Raw genomic sequence first — 10,000 nt, forward strand, 5'->3', positions numbered from 1 at the left:
GAGAGAACCACTCGGATGGTTTTCCTTTTGGGGGATTACTTGACCAGAAGCCTCCCTTTTAAAATCGTGGTACTGTGCGAGGATTTACATATTGACTGATTGCTGGTCACAGTTGTCTGTTACTATGAGAGAAGGACCTAAAAGAAAAAGCCTGGAGCGAGCCATGTTGACACAGCATATACCATTCTCTATGCAAGGTATATTGAAGCCTCAGTGACCAGAGCTGCTAGGGACAGAAAAACTGAAACAACTTCAGGCCAACATGACTGGAACCCAAAACCGCCGTAACAAAGCAAATCTAGCAGAGATAAGGCACAACGTACTTGAAAGGAAAACAAGCATATACGCGCACCTACTAAAAGGTTTCAGTTCTATTTCAGTCACTTTTCGGATATAGATTTTTAAAAATTTCTATTAAGCTGCAACGAGTAATTGAATTTAGGTCGATTATAATTGTCCCATATGCTTCCTGTCATCATTATCTCTATATAGACTCAACGCACACCGATCGTTAGGAAACGCTGCTGCAGTATAATTAGTTTTCCTAAAGGATATATTTACAGATGAATAACAATATGAATATTGGAGTGCCTGCTGGCATTTTTTTTTTCATATAACTCAGTGCGTAATTATGTACGTTTATACCGCAAATGATCTGAAAAAAAAATGCCTTTATTGTTGCAAAGTAGCCTTATCCAAATAGGAACACCAATTTAATGGTGATTTTTAATGACGTAATTAATATGCACGATCTGTCTGTATGCCAATCTGGCCTATCCCCTTCTCTCTCTCTGTCTCTCTCTCTCTCTCTCTCTCTCTCTCTCTCTCTCTCTCTCTCTCTCTCCTCCCTCAAGTATTAGAATACTAGACTAGACGCATAATCTATTTGAAATACGTGCCTAATGGAAAGGTAAATACAGAATTTTAAATACAGATTTAGATCAAAGGATCTCAGCTACAAAGGATTACTTTTAGAGTCAGCAGTTGCGTTGCAATTGCCCAGTAAGACTCGGATTAAAAAAGTATGGTGCTGATGTATATTGCGTATACAGGACAGGTTCTGAAAGAAACTAGCAAATATCGATGGGAACTAATTCATGATTTATGAGTCGCAAATTATCTGGTTATGCGAGGGATTGAGAGCCCAGTTATTGTCATGGAGAACGAATGCTTTAAATGAAAGAGAACATTGTAACTGATAATGAAGAGAAGACTGATGGATGTTATGGAAGTGGCAGTTAGGGAAAGATGAGATCATTGTAATTGTTAGGTTCTCACTGAAAATAAATAACTCCACAGATTCTCATGGAGCAGGAAATGGGGATGAGATTACTTATGCAAATCAAGGAAAGAAATCTTTATTATGGAGTTTAAGCGAGGGGGTAGTCAGCAAAATTCAGTTTAGCTCAACATTATGTTTAAGCATTTTTTAAAAATTTAATGAAGACATCAGAAGTATTTAATTATTCGTTTAAATATGGATGAACAAATATATGAGTAATTAGTTTATTTTTCGCAAAATCTTCCTAATATTGGTAAATGACTATTATTAATAGCAATGGCTCCCTGTGTTACTTTCCATGAAATTTCAGCCTATAAAATTGAACGCCGTATACTGCAAATACCTTTCCCAGAGTTCCGTACAGTCATTTTCCATTATAAGGGGGAATCTTATTCCAACATTTCAATTTCAGTCGTTTATAACGCTAAGTAGATATGTGGATATCCAGAAATGCTGATGAATTTATTCTGAAACCGTTGGCTGCGCGCCATTTATATAATACAAATTTTTGGTGTGGAAATGCGAGATGACTTATTTTTATCAGACCACCTCTATGAGTCTGCAATTCCCCGTTTTAACAACAACTAATAATATAATTTATCCTCGTCTATCAGCGTTTAGGAATGATATGACTGTATGGATAATTGAAGTTTTAATGCCTTGAAACTATAGTTTAAGATGCTTGAATTAAATGTTCAAATTCGAAGGAATATTTGTAAACTCAAAATGTCTTTAGATTAGACTGTTTTTGATTGATTGATTGATTATGAAATTTAGGTCTTGAAGACCAAGTGCTGAAACCCATCAAGATTATTCAGCGCCGTAATGAAAGTGAAATATAAATTAATGATATGATTGATAATGAATAGGTGAGTGACGACATACTAGTAAAATTCAGTGTTAAAATATGAACGTAAGAAATGAAGAATATTAGATAAAACCAACAAAAAATAAATATATATTAAACTTTTATATTTAAAATACATACTTAGTATATAAAATAAATATGACTAAAATCCTCATTAAATATACTACGATCATATCTCACTAAAATAACCAGAGTCTTTCAGATGACCCATGAGGTTATCTCCCTCAACGTCATCATTTAAAATTTCTAAAATAGTCTTCCCAGTTAGTAAGTACTTTGCCCTAAGGCGATTAGAATTAGGACAGCGCACCAACATGTGTTCAACGGATAACCGACCACATCAGTGAGAGCAAACTGGGGCATTTGTTGATGTCCTACGAATATCAACAACGCCTGTGATTACATCACAGAAACAACACTTTATAGTTTGTTTTGTCTTATCCGTTTTGCCCTGTTATCTACCTTTTCTGTTTAAATTCTGTCTCTCAGATAATCTATGGAATCGTCTTATTTCTTCGTCTTTACTGGATAGCTTTCTGTTTTCCATATTAGAGTTGCTGCTTGGGATGAAATAATAAAAATGGTTTTCATAACATCTTGGAAGAAGACTCTCTTTGAAGGCAAATTTCGATGGAAATAGTGGCACTGTATGCCATTTAGCTTATATTTCGCCTTCTCAGCTTGGTGTATAAGTTTCTTAGTTATAGCAGGTAAATTATAAAGCAGCTGCCCGAAGCTGATTTATCATTCCGGCACTTTGATAGGCCTTTCTATCATTGAGAAGAGGTGAGTGTCACGAGGGGTAACTGTAACTGTAAGGGTGGGGGCGGGGGGGGGATAGGATAGAATGAGGTTTCGATGACAAATCGATTTAAACCCCTAAGGGTCCCCCGGAAAGAAGATAAGGTTTGGAAGGGGGTAAAGGTGGGGTGAAAGGAAGGTATAAGGGGAAGGAAAAAGAATGTGGCAGCCCCATTTGTCGTTTAGTCTACAATTTAGTGCATGTCTTGTATTTGGAAATGTGTTTGTAAGTTATTAAAGCGCAGGAAAGGTACGGCAAAAGGCGAAAGTCATTTGAGTGGGTTCCAATATTGGAATCGTCCTCCCTCTCTCCCTCCCACCCTACAGGGGGAGAGGGAATGAGGACTCAAACCAAGGTGCTATACAGTAGTATAGTGCATTTAGTTAGTAGAGTTAGTTTTTCGGGCTCTCTTCCCACCAGGGAATATTTATACCCGATTTTTGATTGGTCGGTCATATTCCGGCAGCTCTCCTGTTGGCTGCATGTGTGGCTGAAGACGCGAGCATTGATTGGTTGAGGACAGGGGACTTTCCTTCTGTGGCTTGAGGAGGAGACGCGGCTGTAGCACTGTCTCAGGGGCGCGCCTCATTGTCGTCCTCGGCAGGTCGAGGGTCTCCTGAGTAACATTTAGTGTAGGTTTCCACTACAGAAAGATGAGAGCCTCCTTGTAGCAGAGGTGGCGGTTGTCCTTCTCGCTGTCAAGGATTCTGGTATTCACTCCGATCTGCTGGCACGGAGGCGGGGGGCCGTTGCCCTGTTGTCTCATTCAGTGTTGGTACACTTCTCCTTCAAGCCGATGGACAGAGATCCTCTTAGGAAGGCGAGTCGTTGTCATGCCAACGTAAGAATGGTGGCATCCATTCTAGGGGCACAGTATTTGGTAGGAACACCCCTCATCTTCGTTGGATTGCTTCTGATGGAGTGACTGTCCTTCACGAGGTACTGGGCAGTCCTCTGATCCATATAAGAGGTCGTCCTTCTAATACACTGTAATCATGTCTCCCCTGTAAGATAATTTAAGGATCCTTTTGCCCTCCCAGGGGGAACAACTCTCCCGCTGATGCCACCTGTTGACACAGTTCTCGACCACCTTATTACTTGACGGTAAGAGTATCTATTGTTAACTAGAGTCTGGGCGACGGGTTCAAGCTCGTCGGAGGTGGCACTCCAAGGAGAGCTATGGGAGAGGTCGCACTCTAAGAAGAGCTATGGGAGAGGTGGCACTCCAAGAAGAGCTATGGGTGAGGTGGCACTCCAAGAAGAGCTATGGGAGAGGCATTGGCCGACGGTGCATTTTTTTTACAATTTATCTGGGCACTCTCCATTGCCACTGAGGCCAAGACTGATGTCAAATGGTTTCCTGTTGGCTTTCATCTCGAAGCAGTGGGGAGGGCAGGTAACATGGACGTCCATGATACTTGATTACTGAGTATAAGAAGGACAAGGCACCCCTGAAGAACATCACTCAGGCTCATGTAACCCCTGCCGAAGTAGATACGACGGTTGACCTCACGTTTCCATTATAAGGATCGAAGGACTGCTACATATCTGCCAATCACTATGCCCTAAGATTGGTTGAAAGCAAAATATAAGCTCAACGGTCTAATAATAATAATAATAATAATAATAATAATAATAATAATAATAATAATAATAATAATAATAGCAGTAGATCCTCTTTTTGCAGAGTGGTATTGAAGGTGACAGCTGCATCAGCAACATTCCAGTTTGTATAGAGTTTTCTCTATTTTGCTAATCATTTATTTTTCTATGGATCAGTATGCCGATATTGGTCACTTGAAGAGGAAAGCAGGTTGCAAATCAACTAAATTGAACCCCGCTGACCTTCTCGTATATAAAGAACAAGGCTCGCATTGTCAGTCTACTCCCGTCTTTTGGCAGTGACCATGCTCAGTGGTGCCTGAGGCAGAACGCCATATTAACACCGAAGACTTTCTCCTGAAGGACAACTCAAAAGAAGTTTTTCTGAAGGACAACTCTACGGACGATGAATTCCCTATTTCAGTATCCTGTTACTGTTTTGCTGCGCACATCAGAAATAAACTATCTAATTTTGCAACCTGCTTTCCTCTCCAATTATGACCAATATCGGCGTGTTGCTGGCAGAATGCAGTAACCTAGAAAAATCAGTTACTAGAAAAATAGAGAAAACTCAATAATAATAATAATAATAATAATAATAATAATAATAATGATAATAATAATAATAGTAAAGAAATTTGAGAATTTGAGAAGAGAGAGAGAGAGAGAGAGAGAGAGAGAGAGAGAGAGATCTGTCCAACTACAGATCAGTTAAAGAAGAGAATCCCTAGCAGAAGCGACAAAGAGACCATTACCACAGCATCAGAGCAAACGAGACCTGGGTGGTCATGCAACATTCAAAGGAAAATTGCAGCAACTTCCTGAATTGCTTTTTCCACATTGCTGTCAAATTGGAACAAGCAGATTTACTAAAATGCTGCTAAATATAGTCTGCACAGGAAGACCATCCGAAATTAAATCTAGATAATTGTTAATTGAACAAGCGGGCCGTTGGAATGATCAGACACGCTTTGCAGTTAAAAATAAATTTTAATGGGTATAAAGAAATGGGGTGGAATATGAAGTTTGTACATACATGACTGATGAACGATGGCAAATAGAAATGATTGATTTCAAAGTAACGCAAACGACAAGAATACGTTAAACGTCCAACGTTGTCAAAAGTAAAATATTTAGGGAAAATTGAACAGTGTATTATAAGGCGAAAGTTACTCTTGAATATGTACATAACTTTTCAAGGGTAGAGGGATGTACAAAAATAATAAACGAACGAGAGAAACTCGAATGGCTCACTATTATAGTAAAATGAAAGAATGATCCTTGAGGAATTAAAAAATGTATATGTATATATATATATATATATATATATATATATATATATATATATATATATATATATATATATATATATATATATATATATATATATATATATATATATATATATATATATATCAACCACTACATTCACTTTGTTTCACAAAGGGCACAAGCAAAAATATACCGCATGAACTAAAACACTTTCGAGGCGCTGCGTGAGAAAATATTAATGGCGAAACATATCACCTCTTATCCTTTGATCTGGCTTTGAAAAGAGCGCCCTCCAGACACGTAAAAAAAAACTCCGTTCCCAAAGAAATCTAAGATTTCATCCGGAGACATGAGACAGCGTTCGTGCTCCCTCGAATGAGAAGCCCTCCTGGAGAATTATCTCCGTCCTTCTCAGGAGTGAATCTGGAGGAAAGCGTTTTGTATTTACTCATGCAAACAAATTAGTCGAGGACCAGCCAGCCGTCCCACGCCGTCCCCTGAGAAGAAGAAGAAGAGGAGGAGGAGGAGGAGGAGGAGGAGGAGGAGGGAGTTCCTGGTCAAAGGAGAGTCTGCCATATCTTTTCATCTAAGTTCTGCGTCAAACACCAACCACCCTCACCCCAAAAACCTTCCCTTTCCTCCTGTCCTTCATCAGCTAAAACCAGCCCCACCTCCCTCGAGATCATGATGTTGCATCTTAATGAATGAAGAAGGACTCTTGCGGTTTGTCATCTTGTTTTTAAAAAGAAAAAATACTGAGCCTATCTATCAAAATGAAGGAGAACAGAGAAGTTTCAATATTTGATTATGAAGGAGAGAGAGAGAAGAGAGAGAGAGAGAGAGAGAGAGAGAGAGAGAGAGAGAGAGAGAGAGACAAGCAGGCAGAGACAGACAGAAAAGAATGATTGTCACGGACTGAATTAATTTTGAATATGTAAGTTAAAGTTATAAGAATAGCTTTTTTTTATTAACCTTTTGTTATTAAATTGGAATAAAGTAACGTTCTAAGAATTTGCAATTCAAACGATGCCTTTATGTTTTCGTTGCTGGTGTAAATGAAGCAATTTTCAATTTGCTGGTGCAAACGAAGCCATTTTCATAACAAAATGAAAGTGATAATCAAATTGTTTGGTGTTTTGACACAAAGTGTATTTGGAAATCTGATTTTCTTTAGAAAAATTAAGAATACTGTAAGATGCTGAAATTACTATTGCTACCTAAATTCAGCCAGCCTTGTACTGACGCTGGTTCTTACTTTAAAATTCAATTCACCCTTTCAAAGATATGTGTTAAAATTACTTTCAAAATGGAAAGAAAATTACCTATTTATGCAATTTCACATAATGTATATTCAAGCATTTCAACTTCCGTATTACATTTTCTAAGACAAATAATAGGTGTCATCTCAGAAATGAAAGAGGTTCCTAGAGGTCACAAAAGAAATTATATCTCTCTTCACTGGAATAATTAATCTTCACAAGCAATATCTTTACGCTTTCATTTTATCCCAGACAACGCAGAACATTGATAACACACCTGTTTCCAAGAACATCTTCGCAAAACTGGAATTACAATGATGATTAATCACTCCCACTCTCCACCTACCTAGACAAGTCAGGGTCACACGCATGAGAGAGAGAGAGAGAGAGAGAGAGAGAGAGAGAGAGAGAGAGAGAGAGAGATCTATGATGATATTAATTCGCATAATAAACATAACACCCACCATGTTATCTAAGTATTTGTAACTACAAAAGAAACGAATAGAGAGAGAGAGAGAGAGAGAGAGAGAGAGAGAGAGAGAGAGAGATGATATTCAAATGAACTTCATTTACAAATACATATCGCAATCATTTATCTAACTATTTATAATTACAAAACGAATAAGAACATTAAGGAGAGAGAGAGAGAGAGAGAGAGAGAGAGAGAGAGAGAGAGAGAGAGAGAGAGATATCCAAGATGATATTCAAATGAATATAATTCACAAGCAAAGATTCGCTCTCCAAGGTATCATAGTATTTATAATAATGAAAGGAATAAGAGTAGTTATAACGCATCAAAAATTATATGAAACAAGTAAAAAACGGGCCTTATTTTCTTCGGCGCAATCGAGTTTTCTGCACAGAGTATAATTAAGACTACCGAAAATTGATCTATCTTTCGGTGTTCTCGGGATAATGCTGTATGAGCTGCAACCCATGAAACTTTAACCACGGCCCGGTGGTGGCCTGTCCTATATAAAAGCCAGACGCACGATTATGGCTAACTTTAACCTTAAATAAAATAAAAACTACTGAGGCCAGAGGGCTGCAATTTGATATGTTTGATGATTGGAGGGTGGATGATTAACCTACCAATTTGCAGGCCTCTAGCCTGAATAATTTTTAAGATCTGAGGGCGGACAGAAAAAGTGTGGACGGACAGGGAAAGTTTTCTTTTACAGAAAACTAAAAAAGGATTCTGTAAGAACTTCTATCGAAGTACTCTCGACGCCTTCCGACGATCTCGTCAGGAGTCATGAACCAGACTCGAGCCGTGAGGAGTCAAGAATTTGCTGACGCAGCTTAAAGGTCATCGTATTGGCGGCCGAGTGGATGTCGAGTGATCCAAGGACCTTATTCTTCTCCCCTCGGTGCTAAGAACAATGCAACGTATGCATAATTTGCTGCTTTAAACCCAATTACGATTTGTCCAGAGTGAAGGAGAATAACGGACCTTCGTAATCCGTCCCTAAGGGGTTTTAATAAAAACGTGTTTTTTTATATATTCTTTTGTAATTATACAAATGAGGCTTTAACCCAGAATTATAATTTACTCAGAGTGAAAGAGAACAAAGCCCTTTAGGAACCCACCAAGAGGAAAGATTTGATAAAAAAGTCGTTTATATTCATTTTGTGATTATTGAAATGAAAACTTGAGATATTCCAACAATGTTTTATGGACAAGGGAGAACTGTTAGTATTTTATACGCGGGTGATAACTCCATACTTTAATGAAACTTTAATCACATAAGCCAATGAATTCACTGAGTATTTATTCCTAAATAACAACGAATACAAATTTATTTCTAAATAACATTGAGGACGAAGACCGAATGGTAACGGATGAGCCCCACCGAATGAAAAGAGGGATTATAGGTGTCTTTTATTTTAAATATCTTAATACCTTGTAATCTGTATTTAATTATCATTTGGCGTTGATAAATATATTGGTAAATACCAAGTCATATATTTGGCGAAAGGATTTTGCATGTGTTAAATATGGTTCCAAATATTTTCCAATATATTAATTAAAAATGTGCTGTGGCTCCGACAAATTTTCAGTATTATTTTTAGAGGACGTAACAAATTCCTTTTTAGCTCGGTCAGTTGAGTAACCAAAGGAACTTATTTAACTTATAAAAGCACTGCAATATTTATGTCCTGTAAAATGCGAAATCTTTCGTAAATAACATATCAGATGTATCAAGGCAGGGGTCCCTAAGAAACAGTAAGCTAAAGATGTTTTCCTTTGTCGAGTTTAAATATATATGCCATTATCAGCTAAACTTATCTATATTTTGCATAGAAAGGCATTATACGATACACGATTATTTCAGTAGATCTTCAACTTATAATGCCATATGATCTCATCAGCGTCCAGCAACACCTGCTGTAGAACAGTTAATGAGGAATTCATTCTCATTCACTCTTGCAGATGGAAGTGTAGAATTATGACCAATCAACATCTCTTGAGAGTGTAAAAATGAAGAAGGCTGTTTTTATTTGCAAACCTGCACTTAGTGTAATGCATGTGTCCACGTAATTTAAAGATACTATTCATACAGAAGAGTGTAGCTTTCACTCGTAAAGGAATTCTCAGGGAAGCAGCGTTCATCTCATTAGACAAAAGTTTAGGAATAAGAAGGGGAATAAACGACGTAGGTCAATAATAATAATAATAACACATGTGGCATAACACAATAATAATAATAATAATAATAATAATAATAATAATAATAATATCTTCAGTAAACATACAGGTTGAAAGTAACATCCTGTCTTAAAATAACTTGAATTTAGCAGTCTGGTACAGAACATTGGATAGGTTTTTTCATTTGTGTAAATGCCAAAAATTATAACAATTTTCTTGGACAAAAGATCCCAAGTCTTGCATCATCTTGTCAGTGTATAAAAAC

The sequence above is a fragment of the Macrobrachium rosenbergii genome, chromosome 3 (genome assembly GCF_040412425.1).
Source record: "Macrobrachium rosenbergii isolate ZJJX-2024 chromosome 3, ASM4041242v1, whole genome shotgun sequence".
NCBI classification, from domain to species: Eukaryota; Metazoa; Arthropoda; class Malacostraca; order Decapoda; family Palaemonidae; genus Macrobrachium; species Macrobrachium rosenbergii.